This window comes from Sprattus sprattus, assembly GCF_963457725.1.
Source record: "Sprattus sprattus genome assembly, chromosome: 17".
NCBI classification, from domain to species: Eukaryota; Metazoa; Chordata; class Actinopteri; order Clupeiformes; family Clupeidae; genus Sprattus; species Sprattus sprattus.
The window spans coordinates 18,728,950-18,741,951 of record NC_137915.1 but is presented as its reverse complement, the minus strand read 5'-3'; positions in this window follow the sequence as shown (position 1 = coordinate 18,741,951).

Below are 13,002 nucleotides of genomic sequence, written 5' to 3'. Positions count from 1 at the left end.
TGCAAGACCCAGTCAGTGTCCTCCTAACCGTCTTTTTGTTCCCAGTTCTGTCCGTCCACAGGTTTTACGGTGGGGCCATTCAACTCAGCTGTCGGGTCATCCTGGAGCCAGACGTACGCAAGCCTTCATTAGCCGACGATTCTGGTGGCCGTCCATGAGGGAGGAGGTCCACAAGTTTGTCGAGGCTTGCCCAGTCTGTGCTCGGAATAAAACTTCTACCCAACCGCCAGCCGGCTTGCTGCAACCCCTGCTGGTCTCAAGAAGACCTTGGTCCCACATATCACTGGACTTTATCACTGGTCTTCCCCTGTCCGATAGCAACACCACGATCCTCACGGTGGTGGATCGTTTTTCTAAATCTGTACATTTCATTCCCCTCCCCAAGGTTCCCTCTGCCAAAGACACTGCTAGACTGATGGTTCAGCACGTTTCTAAAATACATGGTTTACCGGTAGAGGTTGTTTCTGACCGGGGTCCTCAGTTTACTTCCAGTTTCTGGAAGGCTTTTTGCAAATGTATTGGTGCATCTGTATGTCTGTCATCTGGTTTTCACCCGCAGTCGAACGGCCAAACCGAGAGGGTGAATCATTAGTTGGAGACGGTGCTGCGATGCGTGGCGTCCCAGAACCCCACCTCCTGGAGCCAGCAGCTGCCCTGGGCGGAATACGCCATAAACTCTCATATAACATCCTCCACAGGCCGGTCCCCCTTTGAGTGCTCCCTGGGTTATCAACCACCTCTGTTCCCAGACCAGGAGAAGGAGGTGGGCGTTCCTTCTGCTGAAGCATTCATCCGTCGCTGCCGACGGACATGGAGACGCACACGGTCGGCGCTCCTCCGCTCTTCTGTCAGGATGAAGGTCCAGGCAGACAAACACCGCTCTCAACCCCCCCCTTATCGCCAGGGGCAACGCGTCAGGCTCTCCACCCAAGACCTTCCCCTCAAGAATGAGTCCCGTAAGCTCTCTCCCCGCTTCATCGGACCATTTCCCATTGCCAGAGTCATCAGTCCCACCGCTGTTCGTCTCAACCTCCGTGGTCCCCTTCGCCGCATCCACCCCACTTTCCACGTTTCCCGTATCAAGCCTTTTATTTGCAGCCCCTTGCACCCTGCCTCAACCCCCCCCCCCCCCCCCACCCCCACGTCTCATTGATGGTTCAGAGGCGCACACTGTGCGTCGATTGCTGGATGTTCGCCGCCGTGGCAGAGGACTCCAGTACCTCGTGGACTGGGAGGGCTATGGCATCGAGGAGAGATCCTGGGTCCCGTCTCGCTTCATCCTATGCCCAGCCCTCCTCAAGGACTTTCACCGCACACACCCCGTTCCACCCAAGAAGACGCCTGGAGGCGTTCGTTAGGGGGGAGGTACTGTTAAGATCCCACCGATCTAAGACATTTTTATTGCGATCGCTGCTTGTGTTCTGTTTTGCTACGTGCTTTCCTATGTTTGTTTTGTTCCTGTGATCATTATTTTTATTATTGGTTGCTGACTCCGCCCTTTGCCTTTCCCTGACCTTTCAGTTAACTCACCGGTTTCCCAATTTACCCGTGATTTGTTGGCCAAATTGTTTCTCCTTTGCCTTGTTAATTCCCCTTATTGTTTTCACCCGTGTATTGCTCTGTTCCCATTCATTTCGCTGACAGTTTGTGCTTGAATTCGTTTCACCTGTGTTCATTTTCCTTGCCCCAATTTATCGTTTATTGCCTTACCTGAAATGTTTCACCTGTGTAATTCTGTTCCCCCTGCTATAAATTGTTCTGTCCCTCTTTAGTTCACTGTCGGATTGTAATTCTTTTCTATGCGGATCTATGCCCGAATTCTGTCTTTTCCCGAGTGGTATCGTATACGATTTTCTGTTTTGCGATCTTCAGTGTTTTGCCCTTGGAATTCTGTTTGCCTGTTATCTCTTTTGGACTCTCTGATTTTTACTCTTCTGTGTTTGCCGTTTTGGAATGTGTTTTTGCCTTTTTGGATATATTGCTTGTGTTCTGTTTTGGAAGAAAATAAATCCTGAGTTTTTTGCAATCTGGTTTGCGATTGGGTCCTTGCCGTGAGAAAGCCTAACAAAGATAGCGAATGCGATTACCTAGACCTCACACACACATACACTTGCCATTCAAAGAGTGTTGAGTCTTGAGAATCCTCATAGGCAAAGAGCATCATGTTGATGAAAAGCAGGACCATATAAGCATATGTTTTCCCAGATAGCTGACTTTGGAATGGATTTGTCACAAATCTGCAAGCACAAGCGTTCTCGCGATTTAATTCCCTATGAAGATCACTTGGATTCTATACCCTGTGCAGTGCATTGGGAGCATGGGACACAGCTCAGAGACCCTAGCTATTAGAATGCAACCCGACCCATGAGGTCTAGAGCTCAGTAAAGATGTCCACTTAACATTCTGTAAGTATTTTTTGTCAGTGTGGTGTTAGATGTGTACCACTCTTGTCAGGCTAAATCATGAGCTCGTTCCTTCTTTCATTTAGTTTTGTTTCTTGGTTGCATTTTGGTAAGGAAGACAGGAATGCTGAGGGAAGGCATTACAGAGATGCTCATACTGTGATTCACATATTCCGATAAGTATTCACGCTTGAGGTAATTGCAATGGGAAGGGCCCATCCTACAATTTCTTTGAGTTATAAGACATGTGACATTCATACACAACACCAACCATTGTTATTTTAAATGATAATGAAGTTAACTTGACATTTGGTATAATATGGGGTGGAGTCTCACACAAAGAAGCAGGTAACAGCCCCAAAGAGCATCATGTTGATGAAGAGCAGGAGTATCCTCGAGCCATATCTGATTTCAGGGCCACGCAAATGTTTTTGACATCTTTGAAGTAGCTGCCAAGTAGGATGTGAATTAATGACCTTAGCGTGTGAGGGTGCAAGGAGATCTGGTTTTGATACACGTGAGGTTCAAAGTTAGGTGACAGTAGGAGTGAACTTTGGAACAGCCTTTGGAAATTTTAATCAAATTACTTATTGTCAACGCATCAATTTGATTACAAATTAGGTAGTTAGCAATTTAGTCATTAGTTGCAAGGACATCACACATATTTTTGATAAATGCCCCCCCCCCCCCACACACACACAGACACATACACACCGGCCATTCAAAGGGCATTGTGTCTTGAGAATCCTCATAGGCAAAGAGCATCATGTTGATGAAGAGCAGGAGTATCCTGGAGCCATGTCTGATTTCAGTGCCACGCACCACTTGTAGAGTATCATGAGCACCAGGTAGCCAGAGAGCATGAAGCATGAAGATAAGCATGAAGATACAGTAAGCTCTGGCATCAAGGAGTGGAGTGAGAGAGGTATTTATACGCTGGACCTGCTGTTTATTGAAAACGGTTTGCTGAGCTTTGAAGAACTCCGAGCCAGTTTTGATGCCCCTTAAGCATCTTTTTATTTTTTATCTTTGCTTGAGATCAGCACTGAAAGGCTGTGGAGCACCATGGGGGAAAGATCTTGAGGAACATCCAGTAATTAATTGGGTTTTTGATAACCCCATGAGAGGGCTAGTTTCCGTGATTTACACAGAGCTAATGCAAGCATCCACAGGTGAACTCCCATTAGTAAAGAAATGGGAAAGAGATCTAAACATTCAGGGAAACGCTATCAATTGGGACGTAGGGATAATATTTTCCACGGCTCCAAAAACCCAAACCATCAGTCCATCCACTTTAATATATGCCACAGGACATATTGGACCCCTCAGAGAAGATATATTACAAAAGCAATTTCTAATCCTTATTGTACTTTCTGTCAACCAGAACAAACTGGGACTTTCCTACACATGGTGTGGGAGTGCGAAGAGGTACACGCTTTTTGGCGTAAAACAACATCAATAATATCTGATATAAAAGGATATCCAATCCCTCTTGACCCGGTCGTCTTTTTACTAAATGATGAATCTGTGTTGAACTTGACTGAAAAACAGAGGAAGATATGGCTAGCTGGCTCAACAGCAACTAAGAAAATGATAGCCCAGAATGTATGTTGTATGTTGTCTATCCTGTGGGCTGTGGGGGGTGGGGGGAGGGGAATTCAGTTCATAAAAAGGTACATTTAAGCTCAAAAAGATATATGTAATTAATGTTCTGATATACTTTTGTCTTGCATGTCGTAACTGCATGAATGTCTTGACTGCATAAATGGTGTCAATAAAAAATGTATCACAAAAAAAAAAGATAAGCTCTGGCAGAAACTGCACCAAGATGTTTTTGACATTTTTGAAGTCGCTGCGAAGTAAGATGTTAATTAATAACCTTAGGGTGTGAGGGTGCTGATGCGTTGGCAATAAGTCATTTGAAGCTGCTGCTCACTCTTACTGTCACGTTACTTGACTTTGAACCTCACGTGTATCAAAACTAGGTCACCTTTCCTGGTCTGACATGACATGTGTATAATAAGATACTGACGGCTGCCGTGTGGCAGAGGTGGTGGCACTGGTCTGCTGGAATGGTCACTCATTAAACTCAACGTGACTCCAAAGAGCACGTGGATGACTCCGATTATCATTGACATCTTCATCTTGTAGTAGTTGAGAAAGTGAGCTTATTTGATGCAATGTTCCAAATCTACACAAGATAAAGCAATTCAGTCATTAGTTGCAAGGACATCACACATATATTTGATAAATGCAATTAAGCTCAAAAAGTTTCACTCCTAGTAGCGGACATTGTTTGACGCTACCCTTGAGAAATACAGGGGAAGAGAGAGAGGTCTTCATATACTGATTTACAGATTAATCAACCAAAGCTGCAGTAAGGAACCCTTATATAAATAACTTTTTGTAATATTTGCTAAAACTGTCGTTATTTCCTGACAGTAGTATATGAGACAAATGTGTGAAAAGAATTGACTCTGTCTCCATCTAGTGCTCTTAATGCCATTTGCAAGGATCCACTGTGTCCGGAATGATGCAGAGTTGATGAAAGGTGAAAGGTAATTACCCCTGCTGGATTTATTTTTTATTTGATTTTCAAAAAAGTAACAAAAAAGTTGAGATGGTAATGATTACATTAACACTTCATAGCACATATCTCATGTTACTGTGATGTTACAGCTGGGCTAACATTGTCTAGTTTCCCATGCTAAGGCTACTGGTACATGTAGTTTTATTTGAAAGATGTTGAAAATATCTTTGTGTGCTTGGGTAGTTGTATTGGTTTAGTGTTTGTCCTGATGTGGTTAAATGCTTATTTAGCAACAGTTAGTGTGTGGTAGTTATTTTACATACGTGTGCGTGGCAGCCTCCACTGATGGGAGGGGATTTGGAGGCAGGGTTGGGGATGGGGAGTGTTACTGAAACCTGATATTTTTTCACGGATTGTTTGTCTCATGTACTACTGTCAGGACACAGCGACAGTTTTAGCAAATATAACAAAAAGTTATTTTTCATTAAGTCTTCCTACTGCAGCTTTAATGTGGCAGGGTCGAGGGAAGATTCATGACTAAAAAGTGAAAAGGATGACACCTAGTGGACAGGATGGGAATTACTCCCACTCATTGAGCGCCGTGTCAAAGTAGTAGACTGTCAGGCTCACTCAAGCCTAAACTGACGAACATCATCATCATAGAATCCAACTATCTAGTGATTGATTTCCCTCAGAAGTATACAGAAGGCATGCATTTATTCTGATCCTTCAGTAAGTCTCTGATATTTGAAGGTAAGCCTTTCAAGATGGTAGTGACTCTAGGGCCTGGGGCTGACTCTGGGAGGCACGAATACTGCCCTGACCGTCTGGATTGGTACCAGATCAAGGCCTGGTCCGTGTCTCACTCCACTGTTTCCTGGGGCACCACATTCAGAGCGCTTTGGCCCACTGACCGGATCCAAGCTAAGACGTAAGGACTCCCTGAGAAGACGGCAGACACAGCCGGGTCCAGCTGAAGATGAGTGGAACCGTGAAGGGTTTCATTGTTGATCACAACAAGGAAAACAGGAACTATTAGAGCCCTTCTTTGATCTTTCCACAAGCTAAATGAGTGTCCCTCTACTCCTAAGGCAAATGAATGAACTGAGTTTAAACCAGTGTAAAGAAATGGGGAAAAAGTAGGTTATAACTGAGCTCATCAGCCTATTTATTTATTTTCTAGTTTTATTTGAGAATGTCAAACTCTGCAAGACTGTAGACTTTCACTACTGATCGAGAAATGCAATCTAATCAAATGATCATGATGGCTCTACTTGATCATCCTCACAGTGATGCAACACAATGAAATCAAAAGGGCATTTGACGATTCCGTTTGATGTTCCTGTACATCATTTATATTCCATCCCCAGTGGATTCTTCGCAAGCTTAACTCATAACGTATTTCAGATGCTCAATATCAAACATGGCAACACAGACCTATCTGTTTATTCTCTCGTCATTATTTGTGAATCCAGAACTGGCGGAAATTATCCTCGTGGCAGATGAGCCAGACAGCCAGAAGACTCATAACTAGGCAATGGCCACAGTCCCCACACATGGCGGCAAAGAGGAACGGGAACGTCATGTTTGTGTAGGGAGCTGGGCAAACAGCAAATGATCCAAGATCACAGGTGAGATTAACATAATTACAGTTAAACGGTAGTGATAAGAGTTTGCCATAACTTCTATGTTTAAGACTTACAATCCTATGCTGTGATATTACACAGCTAGCCCAAGATGCATTGTAAACTTAAATCGTTTCTGTTGTTATTTATGAACTTTTCCACCATGCATATTGACAAGATACTTTACAAAGAGTTACACGGTGTGCTTGTACAAAGCAGAGTAGACTCTGTTAGCCTGACATGTTACCTAGATTGATTTCCTGGTAGTTGGCCACTCAATAGGCATCAATGATACTCTGGAATCCCGTTGAAAAGGAATTGGTCCTGTTAAAGGTTAGTGGTGTGTGGTTGGTTGGGATGCGGTTCAAAATAGGGCTCAAGCTGCTGCCACTTTGCTCCTATAGAGACAAACGCACACGCGCACGCACACACTCACACACACACACACACACACACACACACACACACACACACACACACACACACACACACACACACACACACACACAGACAAGATTGGCTCGAATTCGTAATCAAATGTTCCCACCGCTGTCATGAGTCATGAGAGAGTCCAAGTAAATTGCCTCATTCAGAAGGGTTCATGCTTCGCCTTTGATCAAATTGCTTTCCAACATCAGGTTTCGTCTCAGCTATATTAAATACTTCCCTACTCTCCCCCTGTATCTGCCGAGTGAATTATGTTAAAAGGGACTCCAAATAAGCGACAAACAATTTGTCGGCGGCTCCGTTATGTCGACTGCGTAAGCCGGTGAAGTGTACACTCACGAACATAAACTGTGATTAAGAACCACTCATCCCGAGACCCCCTTCCATCAAATAAATCATATGGTAGCACTAACACACACATTCTCTCTCTCTCTCACACACTCTCTCTCTCACTCTCTCAATCTCTCTCACACACAGACACACACTCTCTCTCTCTTTCTCTCTCTTTTTTCTCTCTCTCTAACACACACACAGACAAACACACACACAGACAAACACACACTCTCTCTCTCTCTGGAAGCAGTTCTACTCACAGATCCCTTCATCAAGGCAGCCTGCACTGATCCCAGGTCAGATATCGGGCACCAGATCTCGACCACGATCAGCTTCTGAGTGATGTCTATGTTGCAGAGTTCAGGGTGTAGTAGATGGCTTTCATCTTCCTCACTTTGGTGGCCCACTCTTGGATGTGGGTGGCTGCTGATGTTAAGATATTCAGGCGATATCCTCTGTCTTCTTCAGGACCTTTGTGGAGGGCATAGGAGAAGCACAAGAGGATAAAAAGTTATCAATTATGGATAGAATTCAACACTGTCTGTCACACATATTATACCTACAGCTTAGTTGCTAGCACCCCAAACCAAACTATTGCCTTTGAGTCTTGTTACTAGAGGGCACAAAATTACCAACTTGTAAAGGACTCCCAAGAGACTCTGTCTCTTGTTACCTTTTATCGCTTGACATACATTTTTTTTTATCACATTATTTGTGTTTAATATCTCTCTTAAGAATGTCTAAAGAATGCCGCTTCCGGTAATACATTTTCTGTTATGCCTTTGACACTTCTGCAAATGTTTATGATAAGCGCTCTGAAATACCTTGGTGTATAAAATGTGTTATACTGATCGACTTGCCTTGCCTCTCGTAAACTAGCTTTATCCCTTACAGGTTATATGTATCTAGAGTAGGAAGGTGTGTTTGACGGTTTCGACCATGACCTACCATTTTGAGGTCTGAGATGCGAGTGTTGACATTGACTCTCATGTTCATCCTGGCGCCAGGTGTATTTGGGCAGGGGTACAGACTGGCATGGAAGCTTTGAGATAGTAGACAAAAAGTTAGGTTCAGGGTCAAGGCCCAATACAAACAGCCAAATCCATCAACAGGTAATATTGTGTGAGAGAAATTATACTGTACATGTAAATTGTGAGACTGTATGAATACTGTTGACTTTTCACTCACCCTTTACAAATCTTTTGGATTTTATGATCTCATGTTAACCTAGAGAGTCTGAGTTGTATAGGTTCTCACAGTGCTGTCGTCCTCCTCCTCCTGGGTCTGTATTTCAGCGTGCCGCAGAACAAAGTTGCCGTGAAACAGTCGCCACAGGACCTTCTCAAAGGAGAGGAATCGCTCCTGCCGGATCACTCCTGCTACAAACCTGACAAAGAGCGACATCAAACTTGGTATTATCGCTGGCATGAGATCACCTTCACAACAGTGGTTGTTTGAAGGAAATACATGTATTTTTAAACTTAAACAATAACTAAAATGATTTGTGGAGTGTTGCATACATGCACTGCCCTGATGGTGACTCTTAGATAGAAAAAATAGCTCATATCTTTTTGCGCAGTTAATTGTATTATTCAAAATAGTAAGTTAAGTAATCTCTTATTAGCATGTTCAATGTTTGGGATAAATAACAGAGTGCTTGTATTTAGTTTAAGTATGCAAAATACAAAATAGTAATCTAATAATTGACTGTATGTAAAATGCACCACAATAATGTAAAACAACGTAAAGTCATAACAATATTTTCATAATACATTTGAATTATATATTCACATAATTCCTATTCTGTCATATATATACGTATATATGATATATTTGTAGGCTACCCTAGTTTGAGTGGGCCTGTCGTGCTGGCAATGCTGCTTGTGCGGCTGACCATGTGCGACGAGGTGGTGAGGGTAATGGAGTCCTCGGATGGCAGTTCTGAAACAGACAGCTGGCACTTGGCCTACAGGGCCAAACAACAGCTCCACTATGCCAACTTCCCTCTGTGCTCTCACATACTGATAAATGATTGTTTGCAAACCCGCCAAAAAATGATCAATGACGTACGGTTTAATAAGTCTAGCCTACTATTACACAGGCAGTGTATTTAGGCATTATATACCACATACATATTATACTATATCATATCACATAAAACTAGGTTTAAATGTCTAAACGTCATAACACATTTTAGTGAATGTCCAATATACTGTAACTATGATAAGGGAAGAAGTATAATATATTTCACTTCGAGATTGTGTTAAAGTATTTCTATGTAACACTGATTTTCCATGATTAAACCAGAGAAAACTGAGAAGTCCTATGTGAGTCACTGTAAATTACTGCACAGGAACTGGGTTTTATAAATACTTGAGCTCCCTGGAGAAATGGAGGCTACGACCTGGCCAATACTTCACTATCTATGTATCAGTGAAAGTACTGGCGTGCCAAGGAGGAAGCTGATGTATGATGATCGTGTCCCCAGCAGGGGCTGGGCCAAGTGAACCTGCTCAAAGAAGTCCTCAGCCATCCGCAGTAGGTAGTGCATCTCCCTCAGATCAGTGAAGTCATGCTTTAAAGTCTCTCGGTTGGAGTTGATCTCCCTAAGTTCCTGTTCCAGCTTCTCGAAGGTAGACTGAACATGCAGCACATCAAGGCAACATTTACACATCAACATGTGACTATCATTTGTTGCTGTTCAAGCATGAGCATATTGAGAAACAGATATATAATATAGAAAAAAAAGATTTCCTGTGGTTTTATTTTTATTCAACAGATAGGGTATTGGGCTACTAGGGTATTGGGCTATCTTGTACTACTCTTTATGAAGTCCACGCACGTTCACATTTTAGAACTGTGCAGGATGATAGGGGTATCTACGCGTTTCCTCGCTCAGAAAGTGTAACACCTCATGTAAAAAAAATGCAGCTGGTACTGCTATCAGCAGTGACATATTGGATATACAACAAAAGAAAAAGTGTCTCAGCAGCAAGTTGAACCTTAAACAGAATGCTGAATTTTAAGCTGGAAAAACAACTACCAAGGAGAGCATCTATCTGGTTCTTGACAACATTTGCAAATCAGTATATCTTTTAAACTTGCAAGTATGACACTGCAGCAAATTAACATTCAAGCAAGACGATTTCTATGCAACACGTGTGTGTTATAATTCTGTGTATGAGAATGGAAATACTAGTAAATGAAACAAACAATGATAAATACAATTGATACAAAATAAATGAAATACTTCACATGCAAAGAAAATGCATTATCCTTCAAGTGCACAAATGATTATATTTCAACCATACTTTAGCTTTTTACATTATTTTTATGTTTATAGTTCAAATGTAATTATGCAGAAGATTTGAGAAACTATTGCTCTCAGGTCCCAGCACTGTTTCTCATTCATAAATCTCATAAATACTCACTGAGTACTCTCTCCATGTCCTCACATTTTTTCACTTCATTCACAAACCTCCTCAGAAACGCAGATGTGCTTGGATTTAGCTGAAACAAGCAGTAATAGAACACACTCTGTGTCATACCGTCTGTCAGTCAGATTGGATCCGTTTCTACACTGCGAATGTTTGAAAACACAATGTCTCTGCTGTTAGGCTTATGTCTGACGGCTTACTCACAGGAAGTGTGTGTAGTTGTGCTTATCTGTGCACATGTGTGTGTGCTGTGGGTATGTCTGTCTGTCTGTCTGTCTGTGTGTGAATCTGTATGTGTAAGTATGTGTGCAACAGGTGCAAGACCATGAGGGTGTTATCCAGAAAACTGAATCAATATGGCACTGTTACTAACCTAATGCACCATACCAGTTATGTAACAGCAAACTGTACTAGCCTTTTCTTCTCAACTGTACGATGATTCAGCTCAATACAAAAAGCTTCTGATTACTGGCATGCAACGTTAATCATAATTTTAAAAAATGGCTGAGAAAAATTGCATCTAACTCACAAAACTCAGGAAATCATAATATATATATAAAAAAGTATTAAATACAGTTACAAAACATATGAACAGACTAAAAATGCTCCAACTGCTGAGAAATAAAAAAAGAAAATACAGATAGATAGATAGATAGATAGATCCTACCTTCTAGTAAAACCATCTGTTAGACACACAGTAATGAGATATACACTACTTACCTCTCTAAACTGCCCAGTCCAAGATTCCCAAGCTCACCGATGCAGTAGTGGGCTGATTCGGTTTGGAACAAGACACATCTCCTCACTTTGGGAAAAAGAGCCTATTTCTCAACTTCAACTTCAAAAACCTTTTCCTCCCTCAGATTTGGATGCTTGTCAAAGCAAACTAACGGTGCCAGCACCTCACAAAGCTGATGAAGCTGTGCGACTGATGAGAATCCCTGGCTTTTGTCGCAGTCTATTAAACGTCTTTACGAACAGGAAATCAATTGAGTGCTTTGGTGCCACTGTGATCAATAAGGCCTTTGCTACCAGGGTGCTAGGATGGCTACAGCATTTGCCACTTCCTACCAGCTCTTACATCAAAACGTGTGTAGATGTGGGGACCTTCCTCATTAGTGCTGACACTTTAGCAACAACAAAAGAGCAAACTATTCAACATGAAGCAATAGAAAATGTAGCCCACCGCATTATTCTACTGTGGAGATCTGTAAACAAACTCAGATAAACACAGACACAAGATGGGATAATTACCATATGCACTGACATACATTAGACAACAACATGCCAGTGAGGCTTTCTGTTCACTCCATCTTAACTAATCACTGTTATCAGATAGGAGGAAGAAGAGATGGGTGACCTCATCTCTGTGAGTCATTTCTATCAATTTACGGGCACATGTGTGTAAAATCACACTGATAGACGGTGTTGTATATATGACTGTATTGTTGAAAAATTTGTATTGCTGGTACTGGAACATGGACATCTCAACAGATAGAGGTCGTAGTTAGACGGGAAGGCTGCCATACAGCAGAAGGCCATTTTCTGATAAATCATGTGGTAGACATGCCATTTCTTGTAAGCCCAGTTGTAGAGACACCTTTTCTGATAAATCACGTGGTAGACCTGACTCATTGTGGGCTTTCGGACGGCGCTTCTGAAAGGCCATGCCAAAGTCCATGCCAAAGTTTGGATGAGTCCCTCTGAGAGGTCGTGGAGTGGTCACAGACTCCTAGACACTTCTGCAAATTTCACAAGACAGGTCGTTTTTCAGACACCATACATAAAAACACTGAGACACCTGACAGCACAGGGAACTGCAATAGGTAAAATAAGAGATGTGATCAAGTCTGATGAAGAAAACGAAGGAAGAAGATAGGGAAGAACAAAGCAGTACAAGGACAGGGGTAGGCAAAGAATAGGGAAGAACGAAGGGGCTTTAGAAATATATAAAAGGGCACAGGGACTTGGTCATTTTTACCTTTTCTTCTTGATCACTCTTGCTGTTTGCTTAGAGTCTTTTGAGATGCTCCATGGACCAGCTTATCAGTAGTTGATTTTCTCCGAATTAAACTGTTCAGTATATTCATACCTGTTTGCCTTGAGAAGTTTCTTAAGAACTCTTATAATTTTCCACGACAACGGTAACATAATGGAGAGTGCAGGGCTCCAGTGATACACTTAAGTGGAAAAACTGGACACTTGCCAGCACACTCCAGGCTATGCCA